At 50.9% G+C, this 13,533-nt stretch overlaps 1 protein-coding gene across 1 annotated transcript in view; it reads left to right on the top strand.

Annotated features, from left to right (window-relative positions):
- The first annotated feature begins 3,018 nt into the window (after positions 1 to 3,018).
- CPLX2 (complexin 2) overlaps positions 3,019 to 13,533 on the top strand; it is a 77,225-nt gene continuing 66,710 nt past the window's right edge. Inside the window, exon 1 of the mRNA XM_010946224.3 lies at positions 3,019 to 3,146. The gene's annotated coding sequence lies outside the window, so the exon portion shown is untranslated. The remainder of the gene's footprint in view (positions 3,147 to 13,533) is intronic.

The following is a 13,533-nucleotide window of genomic DNA, read 5'->3' as shown; positions in this document are numbered from 1 at the left end:
CTTCTCTCTTACTTGAATTATTGCAGCAGCCTCTAAACCAGATTCCTCCAATTTCTTCTTCTTCAGCAAACAATGAGCTCCTACATTGTACCAGGTTCTCTGCTAGGTGCCAGGGAACAAAAAGAAAAACTCCGAAGTTATGGTGTCCTCATGGAGCTTCAGGTCCACATCACTCTAGAGCAATATTTCTGTTAGTAGAAAGATCTTTGCACGTTGTAAAGGACTGATCCAATGTTGCTACTGTGAGATGATGGCAGGTGTTAAAGCAGGGCTCTTGACTTTCAATGGCTCTCCCCTGCCTGCATGATAAAGGCGTACAGCCAAGTCCAAACTGAATTCCAGTCTCATTCCCCACACCTCATCCCTTACCCCAGCCTTACTCTCCATCCACACCAAACCACTAACAGTCGCTTAATTTCCATACCCCATACCCCAAGGCTGTTGAATATTTGTTTCCTCTGCCTGAAATTCTCTTACCTTCTGTCTGCCTGGAAACTCCTACTGAACCTTTCAAGATCCAATTTCCACCTCCTGTAACTCCTCCCCACAGATAGCATTCATCCCTCCTTCCTTTTCTTCTGCAGCACTCTCTACATGAGAGCTTCTCAAAGAGGTTAGGATGTAATAGAATGACCTAAGAATCATCTTCAAATCCCAGGCCCATCCCTGCTCACCAGACATTCAGATTCAGTAGGTCTGGGTGAACATAATGGTTAAGAACTCAGGCTTTGAGTCAAAAAAAAAACTCAGGTTAAATCCCAGCTCAGCTGTTTACAAGCTTCGTGACCTTGGCCAATTACTTAACCTCCCTAAGGTTCTGTTCACTCTGAAAGATGGGGATAGGAATAGGCAGGAATGATTGGTTGAGACAACATGTTATAAAGCATTTAGTACAGTGTCTGACACCTGAGAATGGTTGAAAAAATTGAAATTGTTATTAAAAAGAATTTCAGTTTATTCTGACCCTGGCAGCCTATCCTTTTCTTTTCCAGCACTTTCCTGCCCAGGCTGAGAACCACTGCTGAGTATTTGTAAAATTGCATTATGGTCCATTGTTCCTGTGCCATGTCTCTTACTAATGTGAAATCCCGGGAGGCAGGAGCCGTGTCTTAGTTCTAGATCCCTAGCACATAGCCCAGTACCAGGAATAGCATCTTCGCTTACAAGCTCTGTGATCTTGGTCAAGTCAGTCTTGCCCTTCTGGCCTCAGATCTTTTTGATGTTGGGGAGAGCAATACCTACCAGATAAGGTTGTTATGAATATTGAGTGAGACTCTGGATGTGGAAGTGCTTTCTATGGTGTGGAGAAGTGAGTTGCTATGGTGAAAGGGGGTTATGTCATCTCACAGCCACATATCCCATCCACTTCCTCTTCTTCCCCACCCCATGGAATATCAACGTGACCCCCTTTCCTTAAACATTCTCAGTTAATTTACACCTAATGGAAGATTGCACAATGACCTGCACAGTAGCTCAAACCTTTCCAGGGAATGACCTACACTGGTGTGATGTAAGAACCCATCAGAATGCTGGCCACTGAGAATACTGCACAGCATAAGACAGACATGATCTTTGCCCTAGCAGAGTCTCAGTTCCAGTTGAGGGAAAGCCAATGAGAAGCAAGAAAACATATAAATAAAATAATTTCAAAGAGTAATAATTACTAAGAAATACAAAGTAGACAATGGTAGAAAGTAATTCAGGAAGCAAGCACTAGAGTGGTCAGAAAAGGCCTCTTTAGGAGGTGACGTTTGAGCAGAAACCCAAAGGACAAGACGGATTCAGACATGTGAAGATCAAGGTTATGAGGGTCCCAAGTAGAGAAAACAGAAACACTTTTTTTTTTTTTTAAAGCACCTTGGTGCAAAATGAAAGTCACTGTAGGTGCAATTACTGAGCCAAGGGAGAGTTGGTGGTGATGAGGCAAGAAGGTTAGATGGGGATGCTGCCATGTTGGGCTTTTTTGTTAAGTATAGATATAGATCTTCCTTTACTTTATCCTTTATGTGATTGCTCATTTGAATATATATGTTGAAAGAATGATACATTGAATATATATTGAACATATGTATTCAAATGAGCAATCACATGAAGGAAAGGAAGTTACTTTGACCTCTGTTTCTCACATGTACATTCATTCAGCAGATATAGTTCAACAAGTCTCTTGTATGTCAGTTACCAGGCTAGGAGATGGAGACACAGAGAAAAATAAAACAGGGAACCAGTTCTTATGAGCCTGGTAGCAGGGGATATAAATACATAAGCAACTACAATGCAGTGGGACAAGGAGTCTGGAAGAGGGAAGTAAGGGCTGAGGGAGGTTAGAGAAGAGAGTGATTGTGCCATAGGGATCGGGGAAATTTTCATTGAGAATGAGGACACTTTAACTTGCAGATAAAGCATTAAGTAGCGAGGGGGAAGAACGTTCCAGCCAAAGGGAGCAGTAGGTGCTAAGGCACTGGGGTTAACCAGATCAGAAGGGGTGGTCATCTGTCCTGGTGGGAACACAGCTGGAGAGTAGGCCCTGGGTCTTCCTGATAAAGGATCTTAAATGCCATACCAAAAAGGGTGCGTTTATTATAGATGCACTATATATATGGAAGGTTTAGAAAGCTCTCTCTAGGGAATGGTAGATGATGAACTAAAGTGAGGTATTACAGGCAGTTGGACCTGTAAGTGGAGTTTGCAACAGAGCACTGCCCAGAGAAATGGAGAGGGAAGGAGAGCGATTTCCAAAGCAGAATACCCTTTGTCCCCTAAGTAACAGGACACTGTTAGTCCCCAACTTCAGGGCAGAAATGACTATTTAGGGAACTCCCCCATGTCTCCCTCTCGGTTTCAAACACCTCTGCTGGCGCCCTCTCTCGTCCCTGTCGCCAGCCCCCGCCTCCTTTCTCAGGAAGCTTGGGTCTCCCTGGGAGCGGGTCTGCCCTTGGGGGAGGCCTCTCGGCTCTGTGCCCTGCAGCTCGGCTGACATTCGGGGCGGACCGGAGAGGGGCTCGGCGCGCCCCGCGTGCACATGTGCTAGCCCGGGCAGGGGGGAGAGCCTCGGCGGAGGAGTCCAGGAAGAGGGGGAGGGAGAGGCGCGCCAGAATCTCGGTCCCGGGCGCCCTGGTCGGCCGCGGAGGAGCTGCAGCCTCCAACAGGTTCGTAGAACGCGCGCTCGTCTCTGCTGCTGAGCAGCCACCTCCTCCGCTGGAGCAGGTTCGCCAGAGAGACCCTAGCTATAGGCCCCGCGCCGCGGAGCTCCCTGAGGGCGGCTTCCTCCGCCCTCCTTCCTTCTCCCGGTAGCTCTCAGCTGCCACCGGCTCTTCCGGGGCGAGGCGGAGGGCGCCACGGGCTCCATCTCGCTTCAGCACCACCTCAGGGACAGCTCCCGCGCCCGGCAGGGTCCTCTCCCCGGGGCAGCACTTGCACAGGAGGCCAGTGGGCGCCCGGTCGGCTCCTCTCCTCGTTCGGCTCGGGTTCAGTACCACGGCCGCGGAGGACAGTCCCTCGCGCCCGCGGGCTCCGCTCCCCGCGTCAGCACCGTGGCGGCGGACAGCTCTTGCCGGGCGCCCGCTACTTAACCAGCAGCAAACAAAGACGAGGGGCTGGGGCCTCCCGCGTTCCTTGGGAATGGGTGGTTGCATCGATGGGGGATCTCGGCTTCCCCCAGAGCAGTGCCAGGGGCGAGCTGGGGAGGGGGGCCTAGTCACAGTCGCGCGTATCTGGTTTGGGTCTGCAGTTCGCCAAGGCCTGGCTGTGCAATGGCGGGTCCCAGCTGGAAGTCAGAAAGAGAGTGGGAGGGGAGACGGGTACTGAAGAGTCCCGGGCTGCAGCTGGGCTGGCCGGGCCTAGGCTAGGAGGAAGGAGTGCGCCGCCCCCTCTTTCCTCCAAATCCCCTACCTCCGCCCTAGCTCAGAACCTCGGACTTCCTTCGGAGAGCCTAACACAGATGCCTGAGGCTGGCAGCTGCGATCACTGACTCTGGCTGTCCCCGGAACATCCCTAGAAAGTGTGAGGCTGAGTTTCCGCGGGGGGAGGGGGCCGAGAAACAGCGGGGAAGACTCAAGAAGCTGGCGGCTGCATGTTCCCCCACCCTCCTGCCTAGGGTTCCGCCCCCACCTCCAGAGTGAAGCCTGCAAGGAAGGGTGAGGGACGAGGGGGGTCTGGGCTGCAGGTTGGGAACCCATCCTGGCTCTGGGAGGTTGCAATTAGCAAGAAAAGAGGTTGAGAAACTGGGAGGTTCCTATGCAGGGAAGCCAGTTCATCGGCAGGAGACCAAATGTGGAAGAGGAAATCTTTTCTCTGTTAGCTGAAGCTGGGAGGGCCCTTGAATCACGTGATCCTTTTGCTCACAGATAGTCTCACCGGGAGATGGGGAGACTTGGCTTAGGGGACAGAGGTGATTTGCCCAAGGTCACAGCAATTTTGTAGCAGAATTGAGCCTACAGCCCAGCCTCCCCAAATCCTAGGTCTGTTGTTTAAGGTTCATAGAGAAGTCTTAAAATCCCAGACGCAGGGAGAAGGGAAGAGTAGTTTCAGTTCTAAGTTTAAATCTCAGGTCTGTCATTTAGTGGCATGTGACCTTGGGACAGTGACCTTCTGAGAAGACAGGTCAATAGTACCCACTTGTAGTGAGGATTTAGTGAAGTACCTATACAGTGAGATTAGGGCAGTGCCTGGCACATAATAAGTGCTCAAAAAATGGCAGCTACCACTCCTGTTATTATTCCCTCTGTAAACATGTGCTGAGGACTCTTATGTGCACTGACTGTAAGGTGGGGTGGGTAGAGAAGTGTTCTGAGGAAGACACAGACCAGGACGGGAACCAGAAAGGAACGCAAGTGCAATATGATATGATACGTGCTGTAACCAAGGTGGGTATACAGGGCTGTGGGACCACAGAGGCAAGAGTGGTGAGCTGTGGGAAAGTACCCTGGACAGATGGAACTGTGCGTAAAGGCTTTGAAGTGTGAAGTCCCAGCCACTAGATTGATGTCACTGCACCAGTGGTTCCTCGGGATGGAGATTGTGAAGTAAGAGTGGAGAGAAAGGCTGGAATCAGTCTTCAAAGGGTGCTTTATGATGAACTATTTCAAACATATTTTTTTAAATAGAAAGGAAATTACAATAAACCCCCACATACCCATTATCCAAATTCAACAGTTGGCCAATTTTGTTTCATCTATAATCACACCCACTCTTATCACAATACATAGTACACACGCACACACGCACACACACACACACACACACTCACAGACTTATTTTGAAGCAAATCCAAGACATCATATCATTTCATGCAAAAGGATTTTAAGATTAATGACAACTTCCATCATTTGAATGTCGTTTCACCTTGGAAGTCACTAACTCAAATCATGACATTCTGTTCTCTGGGTGTTCTGAACATTCCTGTCCTTAGCAGAAAGTTATGAGAGAGGCCACACTATAGTGAAAAGACACATGCATTAGAGAAACTATTTCAGAAAAAGCAAGGGGGTACATCAACCCTCAACAGATTTTACCAAGCCAGAATGATCTCCATACCTACACTGTGGCCAGAGGCCAGTGACCACTGGCAAGGCTGGCTGACCAAAAGACAAATTGAACCCCTATAGAAAAAGAAAAGAGTGAGAGCTTCCCTTTCAAAGTAATCTGAACTGTAAGCTCATCAAAATAGAAGGCTTGAGGTCAGGGAAATCATTGATTTGGAAATCATTACACCCACCAACCACATTTTACACCGGAGGAAGGCAAGGGTCAGAGATGGGGAGGAATTTATGCAAATTTCCAAAGGGCTGAGACCAGACCCAAGACTTCTGAACCCATAATCAAGAGTTCTATTCAGTTCACCTGGAAGATCAGGCCTTAGACTTTCTCAGCCCCTAACCTTGGGGTGCCATTTCCTTCCCCATCTCAAAGAAGCCAGAAGGAAGAGGCAGAAGTGAGGCAAGAAAGGTCCTTTCTGGTTTTCAAGAGGATGACAGTGTATGGCAGTCAGTCTCTGAGATGTCTTGACATATTTCCCTTCTATATCCTTCTGAAGAAAGTTGAGGATGGTGGTACCTATATTTTGGCTGCTGCACACCAGCAATGGCCCTGCAGTCAGACATCCAGACCTTATTTCTGTACATTTTTGCCCATCCTGCTTACTTAAGCCTCTTCTCTCCCATTTGCCCTGAATTTGGCTGCACACCCCTCTCGGCTGCAGACCGCCACTCCTTTGAGGTGTTAAGTGAGTAGTGTTTGGCCCAGGCCCCAGCAGGACTCAGAGCTCTTTCCCCTTCCTGGAGCATGATGTCTCTCCCATGACTGAAGAAATGTGATGGCCGTGATGGGTGTGCGCGCTCTCACTGGGCCCTGGGCACTTCTCAAATCAGCATTTTCGCTTTTCAGGGATGTCCCTCCCTTCAAAATGGTGAGGGCAATCTCTCACGAGTTTCCTTGAGTCTTAGGTGGACAAACTAAAATACATGTAAGAAATTCTAAGCACCCCTGGTGAAGGGAAGTCAGCAGAGAATAGTCAATAAAATTGCCTTACTTCTGGGAGTATGATGGCAGGTAAGACGTAGGGAGGTGAAAAAGATAGTGAATTCAGCCTGTGAAATTAATCCAGCTTTTAGCCTGAGATGAGACCAACTTAGATATATTATATTATATTATCTGGGCCTAGTTGAACTGTAGCATCCCACAGGGACCTTGGTGAGCATCTACTCTTCCTTCAACATGTACTCACTGAGTGGCTATTTTGTGTCAGGCACTGTTCCAGGTACTGAAAAAGACATCCCAGATCCCTGCTCTCATGGGGCTTACAGACTTGCAGTAGACGCAGTCATTAATAACAATTAAAAGGTAAATATGAAAACATTTAAGCGTACAAACAAATGATAAGGGAGGTCTGTCTGCAATGGTGATGTGGAACTGAGGCCCAAATAATAAGTCAGTCATGTGAGGATGCAGGACAGAACATTCCAGGCGGAGGAAATAGCTCTGCCAGGGAGGCCCCACTGTGATCCTGGACTGTTTGGGGACAGGCAGGAGACCAGTGTAGAGGGAGCAGAGTAAGCAAGGGAGAGAGGGGCAGGGGACGAGGGTGGGGAGGAGGGCCGGGACCAGACCACGCGGAGCCTTCTAAATGCAATGCAGTGTCACTAGACGGTTTAAGCAGGGGCTTGATGAAGACTGGTTTTGTTTTTAAAAGCTGCCTCTGGTTGCTGCATGGAGAATGGATGATATAGGGACACTGGGCTGGGCAAGACGGGGCAGAGAGGGTGAGACACAAACTCCCAGGCTGATAAGCTCCGCATCCAGCAAAGGAGATAATACACAAACCAAAACAACAGTATTCCATGGGAAGGGCTGCTGTGGGGCAGGGTATGCAAGGCATTGTGGGAATAAAAAGACAAGAATTCATTCAGCCTGGGAGGCACCAGGGAAGGCTTCCTGGAAGTGGGCAATGGCTTTTGAGTTATATCTAGAAAAGGAGAGTGTAGTAGGGCTGGTGTCCAGGACAGAGAGACAGGCAATGCAACAGCAGAGGAGTGCGGGAAGCAGAAGCCAGGCTGCCTGGGTCCAAATCCCAGCCGTACCATTTAGCAGCTGTGTGCACTTAAGCAAGTTACCTACCTCTCTGTGTCTCAGTGCCCTCATTTTTAAAGTGGAGTTGCTGAGAATCACCACACTTATTTCAAGGGGTTTCTGTGAGGATCAAACAAGTTAAAATTTGTGAAGCATTTAGACAGTGCCTGGCACTTAGAAAGTGACAAATGAGTGTTGGTTAAATAAAAACGGAGCAAAATGGGGGTGGGAGGACAGGGAACATGGGCTGAAAAAGGTGGGCTAGAGCCCAACTCTGAGGGACCTCGAATATCAGGCCAGCACTACCCATCTTGCTCTATATGCAACAACGGACCATCAAAGGCTTTTAAGCAGGGGGTCTAGGGGTAGAGTATAAGCTAGAACCCAAAGGCCCAGAGAAGGAAAGGGTCTTACTCACAGTCACACAGCCAGTTCCTGGACCTGTCATCTGTCTCCCCCACTGATCCAATATTGTAGGGGAGCAAGGGAGTACATATATATTTTTCCCCCATTCAGCCTCAGGGTTAGAAGAATGCCTAGGAGATTCTCAATAAATATTTGTGGAGATGTTGCTGAATCAATGACCAAGTAGGGCAGAGAAAGTCAAAACTCTTGAATCCTCAAGAAGGTCAGTGCATTTTGGGAAGTGGCGAAACTATTCTCAAAAAAAATAGATCAAACTCCTAGAGATGTTGATTCGGGGGCTTCAAGCCCTTCCGAACCCCAGCTTCTCCTGTGACAGAGACACTGCCGCCCACACTCCTCCAGACACCCCCTCAAGCAGCTACAGGAGATGCTGCACAGGGTTCAGAAGTTAATCTTGGTAAAGTGCCTGGAAGATGAAAACCGTTCCCCAGGCATTCAGCATGGTAATTGCCAATGCGGAGAATATGCGTCTCTCCATTGGCAAGAGGCAGGCCTTTGTGTTCCACAAAAACCAGCCATTAGAATTCCTGTCTCTGACTCGTCAGGAAGCTGTGACAGCCGGGCGGGCGGGCAAGCAGGGTCTTGCAGTTCAAGGAGCAGATGGTAAGAGACTCAGAGGAACTCGGATCCAGCTCGCACATTGCTGACCCCCTACTCAGAGCCAAGCATGGCACTGGGCGCTTCTCCAAATGGGAGAGAACCCCAGCCCCAGGGCTTCCCAGCCAGGTCATCTTGGGCAAGTCCCGTCGTTTCTCTGAGCTTCAAATTCATCGGCTATAAAATGAGGATGACACTGCTGGCCCACCTGGGTCATTTTGCTTTTGATTCTGACAGTGTGGGATTCGGGTTGTTACCTCATTTCACAAATGTGGCAACTGAAACCCAGAGTATGGCTTGTTGAGTCCTCAGTGCTCACTGAGCACACATGATGGGCCAGAAACTATCGCGGGAGCTGGAGAGATGATGAGAAATAAGACAGACAAGACAGTGCAAGCTCTTTTAGAGTTCACATTCTGGTGGGGAGACAGGCAATGAGCAAGTAAACAAATATAATTCCAAGTTACGTAAGTGCTAGGAAGGAAATAAAAGAGGAGGTGTGCCAAGGAGGTGGGAGCTGTTTACATGAGGCAGGCAGGGGAGACATGGAAGGAAGAGGCATTGAAGCTGACATTTGGATGGAGAGAAGCAGCTGGCCATGAAATAAGTGTCCAGGCAGAAAGTGCAAAGGTCCTGGGGTAGGAATAAGCCTGACAATGTTACAGGACAGAAACCTAGTGAGCGAGGGGGAGGGTGGTAGAGAAGAGGGCAGAGAGGTTGACCGGCCAGAGCAGGCAGTGCTCTGAAGACTGGTTGAGGCAGAGTGGTGGCAAAAATCTCAAATCAGAGTCATTTCCCTCCACCACCCCACAGATAAGGGGCCTGATGTAGCAAAGCCCACGTCAGAGTGATCCTCTGGAGCCCCTTCAGGCTCACAGTCCCTGCTGCCATCTCTATAACAGGTCAGCCAAAGGGCAAGCAAAGTGATGGATTCCCCTGCTGGGAAATAAATCCATCAGCTGGCTGGCTGCCGGGTGGGCCCTGCAGTGCCTCACAGGCAGCATCCTAATGCCATGAGGCGGGAGAGGGACAGAGAAGACACAGGGCCAGCCTGGACTGGGGTGAGGCAGGGAAGAGAGGCACCTACCCCAGGTGCAAAATGCAAGGAGATGCTGAAAACTTCAGTCATCAAGACAAATAATGTTCTGTCTAACAAATAAGATTAATGCAAAAAAATCCATGATGATAAAATACAACATTTTTCAAATAAAGACAGGATTCCAAAAGAGTCAGCTTGAAGGATGAGTCATATGTGTGCAGCATTCTGTCCTGACCCTGAGATGTTCACTCAGCTGCAGGGACACTTCCTGGGCCAGGGCCCTGTTCCCACTGGGAGCCAGCATCCAGGGGTAGTCTGCGCGTGACAAGCTGAAAGAAACAGTTCTAAGCAAGGGCCTCAGAGATCTCTGGCCACCTCGACTGCGGAGGCACACAAGTCCAAGCAAGGACCACGCCGCCAGGAGGCGACGCTTGGGCTGCACCCCGGGCCCTGTGTAATGTCAGGCAGTTCAGACGCACCCCTTGTATGTGGTGGGGCACATTGCTTCTCAAGCCTCTGTTTCCCCATCTGTAACCCTGCGGCTAATAAGACCTGGTCCCCAGGTTTCAAGAAGATAATATGTAAAGCCCTCTAGCAAAGTGTGGCCCCCAGACCAGTCATACCAGCATCTCCTGGGAGCTTGCTAGAAATGGAGACTCTCCGTTGCTTCCCAGACCCACTGAATCATAATCTGCATTTTAACAAGGCCCCCGGGGGATGGGTATATTCTTGAAAGCCTGAGAAGCTGGTCAACTCTTGGTATATTGAAGATGCTCAGTAAATGATAGGACAGCCCCTCTACCCACCAAACCCTGAGTTCCATCCTGACCTCAGACAAGAGGAAAAACTCAAGATGGAGAAAAGAGACCCAAGGTGGCCACCTCATTAAGTTTTAAATGGTCACTTTTTTTGTGGTGGGGGGTAGGTAATTGGGTTTATTTATCTATTTTGTTGTTCTTGCTGGTGGAGGAGGGTGTGATTTAATACATCATTAATTAATTTATAATTAATGCGCTGGGTTGCAGCACAGCCCATGTGACCAAATAGGGGACATTTGGGTAGCTCTTTGCCACTCATAAAGCACTTTTGTTCAGACCAGTTCATCTGACTCTCAGCCTTCTGGATGAGATAGCAAAGGATTTGTTTGCTTTACAGAGGAAAATGATCTAGGCTCAGAAACGTGGAATGACTTGGCCAAGCAAACCAGGATTTAAATCCCTGGAGCCTGACAATAAAATCCATGCCAGCAAAAGAGCTTCTGACCAATCACCATGGAAAAGATGGGGGGAAAAATGGAATAAGACAATATTAGACTCTGGAGATGGTGTTGTCCAGCCTCTTTGTTTTACAGAAGGGAAAACTGAGCCCTGCGGAGGGGAAGAGACTTGTCCGAGGTCACTCAAACAGAGCACCAGCCCTGAGGTCAGAACCCAGCTCACGAGGTCCCCGGTGGAATGTCATGTCCAGTATCCAGACCCACGTCCTTCATCTGACAGACCAGCCTCCACCTGATGGGCCCAGAGGCGCAGGCTGCAGGCGGCCGGGGCCAGTTCCCCGGGTGGGTCTAGTGGGCAGCAGGCACCCCAGTTCCTCTTTCCATTCCAGACCGATCTAAGGAGCTCAGAGGCTGGAGTTGCCAAGGTGAGGCCTGCGAGGCTGCTAGGACACAGTCAGGTGGCAGAGGAGGGCTAGGCTGGGGCTGGAACGGGAGCAGAGACCAGGACCTGCCGCTGTGAGCTTCTTGGGAGCTGGGGGAGGGGCTCTAACTCCATAGTGGGGGTCAGCAAACAGGGAGGTTCACTGTCACAGACCCCCACCCCCGACCATCTCCACCCTCCATGTATCACCCAAGCCAGGAGGCTGTCGATCCTCCCTTGACCCCCCACCTCATCAAGCACAAGTTCTGCCACTGACTCCTCCCACCCCCCTCACCCAGCCAACCTTGCCCCCAGAAGGAGCTCTCTGGAGCACCAAGCCAAGCCCTGCAGTGCCCTCCATCACTCTCGGGGTGACGCGGACTCAATTTCGCCCCTCCTAACTGGCCTCAGCCACCTCCCTGCCTCAGCCTTCTCCCCAAGGCTTTGACCGAACCAAATTCCTCCAGGTGCCTGGGTGGACCATGCTCCCTCCACGCCTTTGCAGATGCTGTTCCTCCTGCCTGGAAAGCCCTTCATGTTCCACTGTCCTCTAAGCCTCAGTGCCCAACTCACCCTCTCAGAGAAGCCCTCCCTGCTGCCTCCTGGCAGTGAGTCACCTCTGACAAACCTGCCTTTGGGTGGACTTCACATCACGTCTTAATGATCAGCTTTCCCGTCTGTGTCCCCGTTAGGCTGTGAGCTTTTTACATCTCACTCCTAGAGGAAACCCGGGCTCCCACCGTGCAAGAGCAAGACTTCTCTGAGCCTCCATGCGGGTGATGGGGAGGATGGCCTTGGCCTCGCCAGGCTATTGAGAGTACCAGGGATTGTGGATGCGAAGGGCTTGACACAACGCAGGTACTGAAACTGCTGGTGTCGCCCTGCTGTTTCCGTCAGCACCACTGGCGCCCCGCACCGAGGGCTCACAGGTCAATGTGTCCTGAACGGGTCCCTCACCTGCTCAGTGAGAGTAACCACCACGATGTGAAGGGGCTTCTGTAGACAGCGAAGCCCCATTCGAGTGTAAGTCATAATAATTCTGATGGTTAACACTCCGTATGCCCACAAGCCCTTAGACTTGTGTCATCTCAACATACCCTGCCCGCCGTTCATCCACTGAACAAAACTTATTAAGTACCAAGTTCGTGCCAGGCAACAGCTAGGTCTTTGGGACTCAGCAGTAGGTAGACAGGGAAGAGTTAGTTGCGCCGCCTACCTGTCTTTCCCGGTCTTCTTAAAGGTCAGCTTCCAACCCAGCACACAGGTGGCCCTGCCTGAGGCCAGCGAGGCTGTCATTTGCTCAGAGATGTCAGCAGGCTCCACCCGCATCCCCTCCCCCCGCATTTCCCTACTTCACCAGTCAGAAAACTCTGCCCTGTTTCCAACCCAGCTGCTAGTTTAAAATTCAAATACTGTCAGCGCTCTGAGAGCAGGGAGCAGGCCTGCCCTTTCACTGTCGTGTCACCAGCGTTTAGAACATGGCCCGGCATAGCCGTTCGGCCTCTTATTTACTCGTTCATTCACTTGCTCGCTCTGCAGTTATTTATCAAGTCCTGCTAAGTGCCAGGCTCTGGGGGAGCAGCGGCAGGGGCCTGCCCCTCTGAGCTCCTAGCCCAGTAGAGGGATCCAGAGGGGGAGGCAATTGTGTTCGGAGGTGGCGGTGCGGGGGAGCAAGGTTAGGTGCTGTGGTACCCAGGGTGGTCCCGGAGACCCCCAGTCACACAAAGGGCCTCGAGTCAGCTGATCTGCTGGAATGCCCGCTCTGCTTTGCCGCATACCATCTCCGTGATCCGGGGCAAATCCCCGTCCCCACCTCTGTGGGTGAGACCGGAATCCCCGCTTCCTGGGTCACAGTGAGCAGGACCATGGTTAGGGGAGAAAGAGAAGACATTCCAGGAGGAGGTGCTCAGGCCCCCGGAGCGAACACTGCAGGTCCCCGCCCGTTGCGAGGCCTTGGCGCCCAGCCCGGGGAGGAGCGGACTGCAGCAGCGTGGAGGCAGCGAGGCTTATGGGCTCTCACCGGGCTCCACACTCGCTGTGTGAACGGAACAGATCGTTTCCTCTCTGGGCACCTGTGTCCTGATCTATAAGATGCGAGTGGGACAGCGACCTCATTGCTCCTGACTGTGGGAAAGCAAGTCTAGCAAGAGTGTTGAGCGATGCTCAGTCAGTGAACAATTACGGGGTATCCTTGGCCTTTTCAGGAGTGCTTGGTGCCTCCTAGGAGAAAGCAGAGGACGGTAACTAGGACCGGAGAGACTGCCATGTAGA

This window comes from Camelus bactrianus, chromosome 22, assembly GCF_048773025.1.
Source record: "Camelus bactrianus isolate YW-2024 breed Bactrian camel chromosome 22, ASM4877302v1, whole genome shotgun sequence".
Lineage (NCBI taxonomy): Eukaryota > Metazoa > Chordata > Mammalia > Artiodactyla > Camelidae > Camelus > Camelus bactrianus.
This window is presented reverse-complemented; position numbering and strand designations above follow the sequence as displayed.